Source organism: Podarcis raffonei, chromosome 10 (assembly GCF_027172205.1).
Source record: "Podarcis raffonei isolate rPodRaf1 chromosome 10, rPodRaf1.pri, whole genome shotgun sequence".
Taxonomy (NCBI): Eukaryota; Metazoa; Chordata; class Lepidosauria; order Squamata; family Lacertidae; genus Podarcis; species Podarcis raffonei.
In genome coordinates this window covers 39,723,144-39,740,038 of record NC_070611.1, presented here as the reverse complement: position 1 = coordinate 39,740,038, position 16,895 = coordinate 39,723,144, and the positions used below count along the sequence as shown (strand labels likewise).

General features: G+C 45.1%; 1 protein-coding gene across 12 annotated transcripts in view; it reads left to right on the top strand.

Annotated features, from left to right (window-relative positions):
- Window positions 1–697: 697 nt before the first annotated feature.
- The window catches only part of ATP2B1 (ATPase plasma membrane Ca2+ transporting 1), a 64,183-nt gene continuing 47,985 nt past the window's right edge, over window positions 698–16,895 (top strand). For 6 of the 12 annotated variants that reach the window (XM_053407553.1, XM_053407551.1, XM_053407552.1 and 3 more), the window contains exon 1: window positions 788–883. The gene's annotated coding sequence lies outside the window, so the exon portion shown is untranslated. Of the gene's footprint in view, window positions 884–1,207; window positions 1,373–2,530; window positions 2,725–16,895 lie in introns of those variants that run through there. The other 6 variants (XM_053407549.1, XM_053407547.1, XM_053407550.1 and 3 more) reach the window with 5 other exon arrangements.

The following is a 16,895-nucleotide window of genomic DNA, read 5'->3' as shown; positions in this document are numbered from 1 at the left end:
CGTGTGCATTGGCTTGTGTGCACTGCCTTCTAACCCCTTCAGGCCCACCTCCCGCTCCTCCCTAAGACGGCCCATCGCTCAGGCACGTCGAAGTCCCGTCTCTCGTGCTGTCATTTCAATCGCAGGCGCCGCTCGGAAGGGCGAACGGCCGCCGCTCGGGGTTTTCTCTGCGGTCTCCTCGAGGGCGCATGTTTCGCGCTCGCGAGCTGACAAACGGTGACCTCCGCCTCCTTTGGCAGTTGGGTCTTCTAACCGCCCCCTCCCCCCGCTTCCTCCCCAAATCCTCCTCCACACGCCCCTCGCCTTTCCCAGCCTGAAGTGAGTCAACTGCCAGAGCGACCCGCGCGGGCGCCAGACGACCCCCTGCCCGCAGTTTGTGGGGTGGGGGTGGCCCTCCTGGGGGGGAGGCGGGGACGTGCAAGTGAGGTGGAAGAGGAGGGGCAAAAGCGCCTTAGCCTCCCCCCACCCCTCCCCAGGGAGACGCTCGTGGCAAAGTCAACGACCCGGAGCCCGCCGGGCCTCATCAAACGCCTCAGCCCGACCCACATACGTCATGGAAACAAGCACGTCAGGCAACTCCGACCAATAGCGGGAGGTCGGGGAGGCGGAGAAAGCGGCACGCACCGCCCCTTCAGGCGCCAGTGCCAATCGGAGGCTCCGCCCTTTCTCTCCCCCGCCTGCCCCCCCTCACCCGTGAAGGCGCCGCGCCTTCAGACCCCCGCCTCTTCCTCCAACCCAAGCGAGACCCTGTCACGTGACGGGGACCGGGGAGAGAGTGTGAGTGAGTGTGTGAGTGAGGGGGGGTCGGGCCGGTTCGGAACCTGGTGGCTACCGTCGCTTTGGGGAGGAGGGCTCGCCTGAGGAGAAGCGGGCGAACGGACTAGTAAGTGGCCGACCTTCGCGGTGGAGAGCGAGCGAGCGTGCGGGCACCGGAGAGGGAGAGCGAGCCGGGCCGCCTGTGGCTGGGAGGCGGCGAAGGCAGCGGCTCCCTCCCGCGCGGCATATGGCTCGGCGAAGGGAGCCGAGCGCTGCCCGCACGCCTGCCTGCCGCTGACTAGCGAGGGCGAGGCGCTGCTGCTGGGGAGCTACCGCGGAGGGCGGGGCAGGGCGCCCGGCTCCCTCCTCCTCCTCCCCCTCCCTCCTTCCTTCCCTCCCTCGCTCCGGCTGCTGCTGCTGCCGCCACCTCCTCTCTCTCTCCCTCCCTCTCTCTCTCCCTCCGTCCCCTCCCGGTCTCAGGCGGGCTTGGCTGGGGCTCGCGCGCTCTGGGGCGGGGTGGGGGGACCCTGTGCAGCAGGCAGGCACTGGAGGTGGAGGCGGCGGCGGCGGCGGCGCTGGCCGCGTGTGGGGCTTGGCGGCGGCGGCGGACCCTGAGGTAAGAGGCGGAAGGGTGGGCAGCGTGCGGCCGGGCAGCCCGAAGAGAGGACGCGGCGAGGGCGTCGGACGGGGCACCTCCGGAGGCGCAGGTGGCGAGGCGCCGCGGAGCAGCGCAGGCCAGGCGGGCTGGGGGATTAGCCTGCCGGAAGGAGGCGGCCGCGGGGTGGGAGTGAGGGGCAGGAGACCTGGGCCCTGCCCGCGTCCCTCCTTCCCACGGGAGCCCACGCCGGCCGCCTCGAAGCCAGGCGCGGCGTGACCTTGAGGGCAGCCCGGGAGCAGCGCCTCCGGCCGCCCGCCCGCCACCTTCTCGCCGGGCCGGCAGCTGGGCGAGGGAAAGGGAGAGAGCTCTCCCCTCATGCCCCTCCGGTTGGTCAGCGTTCATCTCCCCGTCCGCCGACGCGCGGCGGCGGCTGCTGCTGCTCTTTAGAATGGGCCGCCGGGCGCCCGTTAGGTGAAGGTGCTTCTTGGTCTCCGGTTTGCTCTGCCGGGCTAAGTAGCCGGGATTACGCCGCCGCCAATGCACGGCATTATCATCCTCGGCAGCCTTGAGCTTCTATTTACCCGCCCTGCGGGGCGCCCAGCCGCCCGGCCAGCCTCTCTCCTCTTGGGGAAGGGAGTCGGGAGCAGGAGGAGCCGAGGGTCCTCCTGCTCGTACCTGCTAAGCCTGACTCCTTGCTTTCAAGTCAGGGGTTGTGGTTGGGAATAGAGCGGAATGTCAGGCTTCCCTCTCTCCCCCTCTGTGTGGTTTATCACGACGTTAAAGTGATTTACTAATGGCTTAGTTGCATGTGTCGCTTATGAACATTTTGGAAGCGCCCTCGAATGCCGCGTGGGCCGGCGAGGCTGACCAAAGCAGCCTCCCCGGGGCAAGCGTCTGTATGTGAGGAAGGTGGCGTTAGGATTTATCCCATTTCATCGAAAGTTTTCATGACCCTGCCATCTCCGCCAAGTGGTATGCCTAAGCTTTGGATGTGACCACCACGTGAGTTCATGAAGATGCCTTCACGGTGCCAGTAGTGGGATGAGGTGTGGGATTGAGGGGGAAGATTGCTGCGTGTACTTCATAGGAAGAAAGTGCTGCCTGTTTGCCACACTACTACCTGCCCAAAGGGAACTTAGATGGGTGACCAGGAATATCTTCACATTCATCTTCCAGACAGCTGGCATGTATACTTCCTGGATGTAAAAAGTTGGATCTAGTTGGAGGAAAAACTTTTGTGAGCAACTTACCTGGAAACTAACTGATAAACGTTTGGAGTATCTGACCTTGTTGTTGCCAATTTGTACCTACTGTAACCACTCCTAATGTAGAAGACTATGCTGGCAAAGATCCAGTTTCATTAAAACAAGGTAGGAGGTTCCTGGTTGAAGTACCTATCTCTTCTTGGTCTGCAGATTTGATTAAATTCTGTTGTAAGAGTCTTGAATAATGTCATTTTTCCTTGTGCTATACTTATCCCCCACCCCCACCCCTTTGAGATGTTTAAGATAACTGAACTGCTTTGCTCGCATTCTACGAATGCAAGTATAGGAACTCAAGGTATTTGCTGATTCACAGAGTAGTATGCCTTGCCTTTTATCATTGTAAATCAAGCTTAGGTTGCTCATCCATTTAAGAGTTGGTGGCTGAGACTGGGAGCCTGCAAGTCCCTGGTTGAAAATTTATCTCTGCCATTAATTCACTTGTTGCCCTTAAAACATGCCTCTATTATTGTAGCTTCAGCCTACCCCCTGCCAAAGATATATGAAGTATGTGAGGTTAATAATTCTTTAGCAATTTCCAAAAGAAACAGAAATGTAAAATATTACTATGCCATAAAGCAATCTTCCTCAGTGTGGTTCCCTTCAGATACTGCTGGACTACAATCCCCATCATCTCTGACCATTGGCTATGCTGACTGAGGCTGATGGGAGTTACTGTTGGATGAAATTCATAGGCCAACACATTGCGGAAGGCAGCAATAGAAACTGGGGGTAGATATGACACTCACATAGTATATGTATACAACCAAATGCAGATCCTGTGGCAATGAGAACAAAGCGAAGCGTGTCAAAAGGCACAGTGTAAGGGTTTAGCATCACTATGTAGAATTTATATTCATACAAGAGATACCACAGGAATACTAGAAATGCACACTACATCCATACCCGATGTAGTCTCTTGGTCTTTTGTCTCTTGCTCAAAACACCCCCCCCCCCATTGGCAGTTGATCTTAAATACTAATATTTAGTATTTTTCTTATAGTAATTAGGCTAAGTATGAAGAAATAATCACACATGGAATACGTACCTTTCAGTACCTTATGGTCCTTAACATTTTAGAACTTCAGTTCCAATTGTAGAAGTCTACATGATCATCAGATCAGACGTGACAGTATTTATGGCGTAGTGGATGCAAATAGAAAAATGAGTTGAAATAAAAGATGGATCAAACTGTTTCTGAATTAGGTGTTGATCTATTTGTAAAACAGTTTCTTGTGTGGATTGATGCAGTGGTAGCAAATCTATCACCTAGATGGCTGTCTTTATGGAGAAAGAGGAGCATAGCTATGTGTGTTGATGCTCTGATTATGACAAGGGGAGCATTTCCTATTATTGATTAGCAGTGCCCCTTCTAATATTATAGTACTACTTTTTCTTAATAAGCTTATTGAGTTTATAACATTGAGTATTGGGGTCGCTCAGTTGTTTAAAGGAGACTGGGCTTGATGAATCAGTAATCTAACTTGGCATAATGCAGCTTCCTAAGTTTCTACAACATATTTCCAATATGAAACCCCATGACTGTTTCTGGTTAGCATGAACTCACTATCTTTCATCTGTCAAAATTTAAAACTCAGAATTAGCAAGGTGCATGGTGTGTTTCAAAAATGACACACAGGCTACATGATATCTATACTTATCATCTCTATAGTTATTTCTGGGCAGTACCACTGGTGTTGCAAATACACAATAACGATAATAGTGAATATTTGTACTAAAATGTATGTTACCTTGCAAGTTGTATTTCTATTAAAATCAAGCCAGAGGGAAGCAGATGCCTTTGCATTTTGCCTCTACTTAATGACTGTGTTCCACAGACTATAACTGCAACTGAATACACTGAAATCCCATCCTTGTGTATTGCGAAATTAAGTAATAGCAAGCAGTCATTGGTTGTTGGGTTTGTAAATATAGATTATTTTAGGGGATCTGTTCTGAAATGGTTGTAGCAACCTCATTTATAAATGTTTCACAGGTGACAACTTGAGTACTGTGGCTTATTCCAAATGGTTTTTGACATGAGATTAAAAACAGATCTGTTCACAATGAATTTAAATTCTATTTTTTGAAGGAAAAACTTCTAGATTTATCTGTTGTGTTCAGCAATATTTCTTTTGAAATACTTTACTCATGATACAGTTAGTCTGATAGCAGGTGGTAAACCTTGTAAGATTCTAAAAACCAGCAAAAGTGACTCTCATGAAGATTTAAACACTTTATTATTGGGCACACATGTTGGTAGGTTATTGTCCAACTGCCTCGGGATCCAGTTTCTAATAAAGGCAAGAGACAGTGTTTCTTCTTGGATAGTTGGTAGTGATTGGACTATATATTTTAGGTGCGTAGTGCAAAAGATTAACCCTGTACATATGAAAATACTTGTTTAATGGTTTAGTTTGCTTGTTGATAAGGCATGCTGTCCCTTATCCTTTGCATAATAAACCTATATATATAAACACACACACACACACACACACACGTGTGTGTGTGTGTGTTGCAGGTTGTAATGGGGAATTTTCCTTAAAATGTAAATATTTTGTATGCTAAGAAAAATGGTTTCATTTTACCTTGAACACTGGAGTTTATGGGCATACATACCTTATACAACTGGTGATGGTAGTAGAAAGTACTTGCTATCCATGTATGTTTGGATCTTGCAAATTGGGTCGTAATTCTATGTATGGTTACCTTGCAGTAAGTGCTATTGAATTACCGTATTTTTCGCCCTATAAGACGCACTTTTCCCCCTCCAAAAATGAAGGGAAATGTGTGTGCGTCTTATGGGGCGAATGCAGGCTCCTTGGCTTCAGCGATAGCAACGCGAAGCCTCCAAAGCCTGCGCTCCTAACCCTTCCGGCTACTCTCCGACCTGGCTTTGAGCCTGGCGGTGGGGAAAGCAGCGCTTTGCCCATGGCCAGCCCCAGAGGATGGGGGGCAGCGGGAAGGCGTGCGACACCTTCCCGCTACTCTCCAACCCGGGTTGGAGGCTGGCGGTGGGGAAAGCAACGCTTCCCCCATCGCCAGCCCCAGAGATTGGGGGGCAGCGGGAAGGCGAGCGATGCCTTCCCGCTACTCTCCAACCCGGGTTGGAGGCTGGAGGTGGGGAAAGCAGCGCTTCCCCCATCGCCAGCCCCAGAGATTGGGGGGCAGCGGGAAGGCGAGCGACGCCTTCCCGCTACTCTCCAACCCGGGTAGGAGGCTGGCGGTGGGGAAAGCAGCGCTTCCCCCATCGCCAGTCCCAGAGATTGGGGGGCAGCGGGAAGGCGTGTGACGCCTTCCCGCTACTCTCCAACACTCCTGTGGGCTTTTGCGGGAGATGGGGGAATTCCCCCGCCTGAAAACTAGGTGCGTCCTATGGGCCGGTGCGTCCAATAGGGCGAAAAATACGGTACATTAGGAATTACTTCTGAGTGAGCATGCATAGGGTTGCACTGTTGTGTAGTTTCTATCTAGGGAGGAGGCAGCTTATCTAGCACCAAAGACCACCATCATGCTACGTATTATAAGTAGAAAAGCTGTAGCTCTTATATTTCATGTAACTTCCATTTATCAGAGCTAATGAATACCTTATATCTAATCTGAACTTCATATTAAAATGGTGTGTGTGTATCTGTCTGTCTGTCTCAGTCAGCCATTTTGGATGCTGGCAAGGTACTGGATGCTGGATCATGGTAATAATAGTTGGCAGATCTTGTAGTCCAGAAGAATGGATCCAATGTTTAATCAAGTAGAAGCATAGGTTTGGGGTACTTTTAGAGTATAAGGCAACTTAAGGTACCGGTCATGGGCCTATAACGCTTTAAACATGGTTGGGACCTAGATAGTTTCCCCCAATGTACATAATAACCTCTCATGTTATGTGCTCTGCACTCTTATGGAAGCCTTTCTGAACTAAATTTAAATGGGTATACAGATACACATTTGTGGATCTCATTCATTTGGTACCTAGTTATGCTATCGTCTTGCCTGTTCGTTCCTGATGTTGTAAAATATAATCTCAAATATACCATAAAATTGAAAAGCAGAAGTTGACAGGCCTTTCAATAGAAATGCAAATACCTTCGGAGTTCCTAACTCTGCCTTTTAAGTTTTGAAGCAACACTTAGCAGCTCCCTCCTTCACTTAACAGGATTCTTTCTCTTTCTCCCAGCTGCCTTTCTCTTTTCTTTTTACTTGTACTTCATGTTGCCCCACTTCTGTAGAGCTGCTGCCCATACCTTTGCTTCATTTCTAAGTATAGAAAACATATTCTGTTGCTGGCTGCACATATACTCTCTTGTACTCCAGGATTTAAAGTGCCAGGAGTAGTTCTTCACAGTGATGGAGCAGTGTGCAGTTTTCAGCAAGCAGGTGAGTGGGGAATTGCATGGCTGCACTAGGTGCTTTCATGCTAGGCATAAATTCCTATCTCCAAACTTGTTGTCAAGTGTTCAAGCAAGTAGATGTTCATATACGTTACCATGTCCATGTGGTGTAATATACCAACTGTCCAGGGAAACTCACGTCATACATCTGTCCCCAGGAAACCTTTTGAATCATAGATCAGACCCCCATCTCCATTTGTGATACACCTGATGCTTCAGAGTAGGAAGAGACAACCCAAAGCACTGAGGGCTATTTTTATTTTTGTTAAAAGAGGGCTGCACAGCTATTTTAATTTCAGAACAGTCTGTGTCTGAATACAATTCAGTCTGACAATCTTTTGCACATAACACATTCTATCTGTACTCTTACCTATTAAAACATTCTCTCCCTATATTTCTCTCTCCACACATTGGAGCATGCACACTTTTCTCAACAGTCTGTTGCCATCTCCTTATATTTCCTTTCCACCTGGGGTCTCTGTGCCTCTACCTCTAATCCTTCTTTTTTCTTTGCACTCTGTGGCACTCTCATGTTTCCATACCAGCAGGTTTTTCTGCACACCCTTTCTGTTTTTCACTTTTTCTACCACAAAGTCTATCTGCACCTGCATCTTTTAACATTTACTCTTTTTTTTGTTCACTCCTTAATGTGCTACTCTGAGAGCTTGCTACCCATTTTTCTTTCTTGTACATCTACATCGTTGTTTATATCTCCGTATTTCCATTGGTTTCTTCACTCACATATTTAAATCTATCTTTTCTAGGGTTGCCAACTGACCAGACAACCCATGCTGGCCTGTTTTTCAGCCTTGAACAGCAGCTTCTGCAGAATCTAGTGCACTAGGCTGAATATCTTTACAGCATGCAAATAAACAATGGCACCTAATAATATCTGCCTTTAAAGGCACAGCTAGCCTGAGCAGTTGAAGAGCTAGAAACCCTACTTTCCCAGAATGGCAGATTAGACTTCCAGCAGTTCACATGGTGAGATCTTCATGTAATAGGTAGAGCACATAGTTAAATTGATTGGTTGAAACACAATGGAAAAACTGATGCCAACTCTACTGAAAACTCTGAGTTGGAGAAACACAAAACATAACTGAAGTGTGTCTATATGACACTGAAGCCTGGCTCACAAATAAGACTGCAAACAATGAGTTTTAGAATCTCCCTGGCAGTCGGGGGCTGTACATATCCAAGGAGTGGGACGTAGTTGGTTTGCATGATGTACGTTAGGCAGGTTTTGCCACTGAAACGTGTCCCCACACCCTTCCTGAGAAAGAGGAAAGGCTTGGAGAGTAGATCTTGCTTGGGGCCTGTGGGTCTTAATTAATGTACCAGATAAGAATATTAAAATCTTTTTTCTCAGATCTGACAATCTTGACGTGTAGTTGTTTTGAGACGTCACAAAAATGTTATACTTAAAGTCTTCTCTGATAACCCAACTATCCATTTGTGTCCAGTTAATAACTATTGAACCTGCCCTTTTCCATTTTCTCTAGTGTTTGAGGCCCTCCCAAGTCATACCGAGTTATTTCCTGCTTCAGTGTGTCAACTGACTGTTCAACCATGATTTTCAGGTAGCCTTTGGCGAGTTGCTGTCTAATGCTCTTTTTCTACTGGAAAGCATCATGGAACAAAGCAAATTTTGTCAGTATGTTGCATTTTCTTTTCAAAAGATTCCAAATATCCAGAGACTGATGACAGATCCCTTCAATCTGAAGAAAGTACAGTACTACCTCATTTTGCGACCGGGATCTGTTCTGGAGCCCCAGTCACTGGCCGAAAAGGACACTGGACAAAGCACACACACGCGGAGTGAATTGCGCTTCTGCCATGCATGAAGTGCGATTTAGCACTTCTGCACATGCGCAAGTGGCGAACCTGGAAGTAACCTGTTCCGGTACTTCTGGGTATGCCACAGACATTCAATGGAACGGGCGCTCGACAAGGCAGACGCTAGATGAGGTACCGCTGTATCTTTCTGCAGACATCGGCAGGACTTTTATTTTGCATGATAAAAGGTAAAGGTACCCCTGCCCATACGGGCCAGTCTTGACAGACTCTAGGGTTGTGCGCCCATCTCACTTAAGAGGCCAGGGGCCAGCGCTGTCTGGAGACACTTCCGGGTCACGTGGCCAGCGTGACAAAGCTGCATCTGGTGAGCCAGCACAGCACACGGAAACGCCGTTTACCTTCCCGCCAGTAAGCGGTCCCTATTTATCTACTTGCACCCGGGGGTGCTTTCAAACTGCTAGGTTGGCAGGCACTGGGACCAAGCAACGGGAGCGCACCCCGCCGCGGGGATTCAAACCGCCGACCTTTCGATCGGCAAGCCCTAGGCACTGAGGCTTTTACCCACAGCGCCACCCACGTCCCATTTTGCATGATAGCCAGCCACTATTTGTGGTTGTCCTGGTGCCTGTCAAACATTTGGCATCAAGGCTTGTGGAAAGGGAGAGGCATTTTATGTGGCCATCATGCTAAACTCCTACAGAAGGCATATGCAGCTTTTTACTGCTTTTTGCAAAAACTCACCACAAACACTCCTGCTTTCCACTATGTTTCTGCAGTTCATGGGTTGTGAAGGCAGAGGTGATCTTTGTTAAAGGAGTGAGTTGAACCTTTGATCTTGCCACCTAATCCCTTACATTTTGTATTTTTCTCTAATAAGTTTACAATAAGCACCTTTTCAGCTTTAGCACCTCCATGTTAGAATACTTGTCAGTGGCCTGGTTAGCATATCATATTAAATCAGTGTTTCCCAAACTTGGGTTGCCAGTTGTTTTTGGACTACAATTCCCATCATTCTTGACCACATCTAGGGATGATGGGAGTTGTAGTCCAAAAACAGCTGAAGACCCAAGTTTGGGAAACACTCCATTAAATCATAGTTGGGTGCTTTCCCTAAGGAAAATGCTATTTTATTCAAAGTATTTTGAGGACAGATGAATTCTGTTGGCTATATACGCTTGCACATCTTAAATTGTAGATGGTTGAAGTTTTTTGTGCTGGGTTTTGTAATCAGGCTTGGTACTAAGGTTGGTTTTGTGTTGACTGCTACCTGAAAGGTGCTTCAATGACCATAAAGTCTAAATTGGCAGTTTGGTCAATAGTACACACACCTGCTATTGGCATTCTGACTATTAAGTGACTATTAAGTGGTACCAGAAATACATTATTAAAAACAATGGGTTTTTCCTTGTTAGCAAATTTATTCATACTTCATCTATTGACAAGTTCATGACAAACTAAGATTGCTTTAATCAGGTTAACTGCTATATACTATACATTTGAGAAAGCTGAGTCAGACATTTGGCCATATGTACATTTAAAATACTCAGGTTTCCACATGCCAGTTTAAAGCTTACCACTCCAGGGTCAGAGACAATATACCTCTGCATACCAGTTGCTGGGAACACAGTGGGGGGGAAAGTACTATTGCACTTGGGTTCTGCTTGTGGATTTCCCATAGGCATCTGGTTGGCCACTGTGAGAACAGGTTGCTGGACCAGATGGGCCTTTGGCTTAATCCACTTATCAGTTATCAATTCTATCTCAACGTTCTCATGTATAGAAAGGAATGCCTCTGTATTGTATTTCTTGTACAGTATTTATAGACGATTGTAGTTAAGTTGTATACAACATGTTTAAATAGAATAAAGATGGCGCTGTTACTTTCCTTGCAATTGTAATTTTTGTTTGTTTAAGAATGCTGTTTATGTTACGCGTTCGTTCTTTAAAATCTGCTGACTGATTAATTGGAGGTACCTTTTTAATTTAATTGAACAACTATTTAAGGTTGTAGTATAATTTATACTGATTTGAGGTGATATGTTTGTCTCTGACATCAGGGCCACTTAACACCTGTGAATCCTTTCATATCTGTTTTGTCTCTGACTTGCAGCTTAGTGTGTGAATTACTTCTATTGAATTACTTTTATTGAAAAATAGTGTTTGAGGTGATAAGGGAACACTTCAGCATGCATTGCTTGATGTTGCAGTAATAGTAATGTACATGCATGTGTTGCTTGCCCTTAATCTCTTTCAGTCTTTAAAATGGCTTTTCTAAAATCAGACTAGTGTAGTCTGAGGAAAGAGCGTAGAATACCTGGGCAGGTATCAAATCCTGCTCCAATGTATTATCGTAGCACACCTGTGAGTGATTTAAAACCTCTGGTCGAATCCTTATGCACTTTGTTTGAATCTTGGTTGAATAGCAACTTTTTGGGGTACAGGATGTGGCTGCTGTAAGAAAGGGAACTAGAAAAGTGTTTGTATTTGCAGCCATAGCTCAAAGCTCATCAGTAGTAGTAGGTACTTGAAAAGGGTTTTTTTGACTATACACCCTGTTGAAGCAGAAGAGAAATTTAATTTTGGTTTAAACTGGATGGTTGTGCCTTAGGGGTAGAAGTTTTCCTCTTGTCAGTACAAACATTTAAATAATTTGGGCTCTTTTGACTCAAAAAGCTGTAGTTTAGAAGTGGTTTGGAGAAAGGAAAACTACCTTTCATGTTGAATGGATAAATTAAAGCATTATGGAAAGTTTCTGTGTTTGAGAGGCTGGTTATCTTTATAAACTTTGGGTAGGATATAAGTATTTTAATTGAAGGCTCTTTCCCTTTTAAAAGCAAGCAATCCCCTTCCTCTTTATAGCACAAAGCACTCCCACCCCCCATTGCTATGTCCAGTGTATCACTAGTTCCCTCTGCCCCTTTCATTCCTACTTTCCTCAATGAATAGATGGTTAGCCTTGTAAATTGGTCAAATATTGCCTATTGTGTTAGAGTGTTTTTAATAAGTTATGTCATAAAGCAAAATGATTTTTCTAGTTGGAGATCTGCACCTTGTAGTGGCATAATGTGATGGAAAAGTTAGGTGTAAAACCTGCCTGCTCACCAATTCAAGAGGAGTCTTGTGTTACATGCATTACTTAGGTGTAGGCGATCCCTTCCCTGTACAGTAGCACCTTGGCTTACATTACCCTTGGCAACGAAAACTTTGGGTTGCGAAAGCGGCAAACCCAGAAGTGTTTCGCCATGCGTGCGTGCATGCGCAGAAGTGGTCCCTCCAGTTCCGGAAACCTCAGGATCTGACTGGAACTCTGGAACGGATCCCGTCCGCAACCGGAGGTACTACTGTACTAGGTCGATAAACATGTTTAAAAGCCAACATCTTTTTTAAATGGCTGTTAAGTTTGCGGGTGGCGCTGTGGGTTAAACCACAGAGCCTAGGACTTACCGATCAGAAGGTCGGCGGTTCGAATCCCCGTGATGGGGTGAGCTCCCGTCGCTCGGACCCAGCTCCTGCCAACCTAGCAGTTCGAAAGCATGTCAAAGTGCAAGTAGTTAAATAGGTACCGCTCTGGCAGGAAGGTAAACAGCGTTTCCGTGTGGTGCTCTGGTTCGCCAGAAGCGGCTTAGTCATGCTGGCCACATGACCTGGAAACTGTACGCCGGCTCCCTCGGCCAATAAAGCGAGATGAGCGCCGCAACCCCAGAGTTGGCCACGACTGGACCTAATGGTCAGGGGTCCCTTTACCTTTAAATTTGCTCTGAGGCCGTTAGAGTAAGAAATGTGATGTGTTTATTTCATTTTAAACAAAACTCCTTGTCTGTGTATCACTGATAGCTACAAATAGTTAATTTCACAGCTAACCTGGGCTCATAGCATGTCTTGCGGTTCTAAAGTGGTGCTTTAAATTCTTGACCATTATTGGATAGTTATGTAATGGTCAAATGACTAACCTGAACTTCAGGCCTTCTGTCTTGAAGCTCACTGCCCACTGAACCTCCTTGCTGTAGTTCCAGTGTTCGTCACACTGGTTTCCAGCCTTAAAACTACCTGCTCTGCACACCTGTCTCTGCCTCTACTGCCAACAGCAAGCATGTCTCTGGTCTGTAGGCCTAGTGTGAAATCTTTCTCTCAAGTGTAACTATATCTTTCCATATGGAAACTGCACTGTTCGTGAATACTTTTCTCCTGGCAAGTTTTTCCTAAGCTTCCGGATGTTTGCAAACATTCCATGTCATCACAGTACTCCTTTAATAGTTGGGAAGGGGTAATGGACAGCAACTGGTTTTAATATATTATGGCTGTGTTTTAGAACCTGCTTCAGTAGTGCAAATAGTGCTTAAATCAATATAGTAATTGCAATCTTAGGAAATGGAGACAAATGATGCCATCTAGTGAGACCTCATGTTTTCAGCTGAAGTCAGTAACTAGACTGTTTAATACTGGTATTCTGACATGAAACAACATTCATTCCTACAAACTTGCTTGTTGCAGGCAAATCTGCTTTTAGTAACTTTAATATTTAGGTTGTGTGTGTGTGTGTGTGACATCTCAAATGTAGAAGCACTTTTGAGTGTAATCTTCAGATTATTAAACAGTGGAACTTTTTAAACTTTTGTACATGCACCAATGATGTTGCTAAGTTAATGCAATAATTTTTTCCTTCTGATACTTAAGTAGGTGGGGAAACTGATTTATACAGCGCTGTGCAGGTGACGCTGTGGTCTAAACAACTGAGCCTCTTGGGCTTGCTGATCGGAAGGTTGGCAGTTCGAATTTGCATAACAGGGTGGGCTCCAGCTGCTCTGTTCCAGCTTCTGTGAACCTAGCTGTTCGAAAGTCTACAAGTGCAAGTAGATAAATAAGTACCGTTATGGCGGGAAGGTAAATGGTTTTCCATGCGCTCAGGCACTTGTCACGATGTTCCGTTGCACCAGAAGTGGTTTAGTTGTGCTAGCCACATGACCCGGAAAGCTGTCTGCAGGCAAACACCAGCTCCCTCGGCTGAAGTGAGATGAACACTGCACCCCATGGTTGCCTTTGACTGAACTTAACCGTCCAGGGGTCATTTACCTTATTTTACCTTATACTAGGATATTTGCACAGGAGTCTCTAGCTTTATTTCAGTCTTGACATTTTTTTCACTCAGAAACTGAAATATTTTGGTTGGTTTTTTGCTAGTTCTGTATACAGGTACAATTGGAATCACAGGAACCTGTGTACTCAAAATACTTGCACAGAAGTTGGTAGCTGGCTGCAGTTCTTCATACCCCCTTGAATACAGTACTACTATGGAGATTTTCCTGGTCTTGTGTGTGGCTTTGAGGGAATGTAGGGCAGCCTTCCCAAACTGGTAACCTTCAGATATTTTGGGTTTTTTGGGGGGGAGGGTTATGTCTGTAAATTAAGCACAGGGGTTCAGTCCCAAGCACACCTGTCTTTCCTGAAGGAAACATGAAGTGGGGAGAATGCATTGCTGGACATTGATCATAAGTGCCTTTAGGCAGGGACTGACTTTGAGGTTTGGACCTGTATCACCAAGGCTGTTTGGGTACCTGCCAGACTAACTCCAGCATTTCATGTTTTGTAATTAATAGGTGGTTGTTTAGTTTTTATTCAGTTCTGCGACTTCAGTGCTGAGGCTGAGGCTTGCTTCTCTCATTGTGCTCACCAGTCAGCAGAGTCACACTCACCTTGCTGAATGTGGCAAGCAGTTTTGTTGATGCCTTTCTTAAGGATTCATATTTTAAAAGCTTTCAAAAACACCAGTGGAACATGTGAAAGGTTAAGGTTTCGAATTCATGGCATGTGCTCATTTCACATGACAGATACATTGGTGTCCTTCAGTTTTATTATGAATTGAAATATATTGTACAACAAGTAACAACAGTTCCCATACAAATTAAAACAAACATACATAGTGTTAATCATTCCATTTTCTACGCACGTCATCCGTTGTAAGAAATCTGCTTAAAAGTTTTCTGTCAAGTAAACCGTGTGTGTGTATTATAAAAGTCATTTCGTTACCCCAACCTTTATTTTCAAAAATATACTATACTGACTCTGATCCTTCAGTTTTCTAGCATTTACAGTGTATTTCAACTTAACTGCTGTATGAATGAAAAACACAGATAACTGGTTGTATGGTTTAAGCCCATTTAAAATGTTTTAAGACTTTCTTGCTCATCCTTTTAAGGCATTTAATGGGGTTTTCACAAACCATTGTTCTAATTTATCTATATGGTGGTTTTGATTTTGTATTACCAGTCTTTGATCCATATTAGACAATAGCTTCTCAAATAGTGTAAAGCATGGATACGTTTAAAAAAAACATAGAAATGCCCTATTCTGTTCTGCTAATTCAGAGGTGTAGAATCTTTTTCGCCTGGTGGGCCAGATCTTTTTCTCATCTCACACTGTGGGCCAGATTTGCAAAGTGTGTGGGGTCACCCTAACTGAGCAGAATTCAACCTACTTTGTGAGCTGATGAGCAGGGGTTAAATCTTGTAGTGTGTTTGCCAGTTCTCTGTAGGGAACATGTGCAACAAGCACAGAAATGAACTTCCTTCCCACATATCAGCCCATGCAATTCATGTCAGCGGATTGACAGATGGGTGGGGTTTTTTTTGGGGGGGGGGGGAAATAGCCTGCAGGGGCTGCAAGACCTGAGGCCTGCAGGCTGGAAATTCTCCACTGCTGCATTAGTTGTTGTTAACCTTCTGTTTGCCTTCTTTGGCATAGCAAATGTAATTACTTATAGTTCCCAAGTAAATAAAAAAGTTCTATCAACTAGTTTATTGAAATATAAGAGGTTAATAGGATATAAGATGCTCACAATAAGAGTTAATAAAATAAAAATTGTTAGCAATGTCTTGATTTAAAAATAATTAATAATGATAAATCAATCTAAGGTGGTACATCATAGAATCGTCTATCAAAAAATCTACTTATGTTATTAGTTATATTAACTTCCCACAGAAGTAATAAGAGATATCTCTAGATCCGTTTCTAAAAAGAGAAAAGCCATGTAATCTCTTTCAATACCCTGATTTTACTTGAGAGCAAGTAACACTCTTCAGGGTTGTGGGGAGAGTACTTCCTCTTATCTACCATTTCCCAGAAACCAATGTATTCCAATTAAATCTTGCATGGATACAATCTCAGAAAGTGGAGAAGAAAAACACCAATAACAAAACAGAACAAGGCAATCCAGGAAAATGCAGGTGTTCACCTGGTGGTAGCCTGGGAATCTACCACTTCATAACTGAATAAAAATCATCCTTCAATGCTAAACATCCTGACATGCTCCTGCTAACCCTCTAGATCAGTTGCTGGGGGTAGGAGGAGAGGAACAGAAAAGAAAATCCTGTTGCATAGGCAGAAAGTCGTTATGCTAACAGGATTACTTTGTTGAATACAACTGTGGGTATAACTTACAGTGCTGTTAAACGGTGCAAAAGAGCCAGGAATTGGGGGAGTTCTCTAATACTACCACATGAAAAATAGTCATTTATCATGCTTCTGATTGGGAGTGAAAGGGATGCTTTGCAAAGGAAAACTGTTCAGTAGGGGAGCCAGGTCACATAAATGTTAGCCTTACAGGTATGCAACTTTATTCCACTGTTCTCTGGGTTAAAAAGTTCCATCCTACATTATATCCAATTAACATTGTTTGGATCTATTGACACCATGTTTTTGTAGCTCAGCCAGTATGGTCAGGGTACATGAAAATCATGTGTCCTCCAACAAAGTGGAAACAAAGCTGAACTTGAATGTTCTTGCCTCCGGAGTGTTCAGAACTGTTTACTGTGTCTTAAAATTAGTAGAAATAAATATATTTTTATCACAGCTAGCAAGCTTTCATAACCCCTCTGTAATACTTCTTTTGGGGTGGTATTTAAAAGGGTGATACAAAATGGCTGTGTTTATTATATATTTTCAACAGCAATTTTGTTGAACTCAGCGTTCACAGTTAGAACTTGCTAGGACACCTGTTCAATGCTTGGTTTCTTTCTTTGTCCTAGTTGCAAATACGACACTACAGCTCATCCTGTTTTTAAGCTCCTTAAAAGCCAGACTAGTTACTATACAGAATTCCAT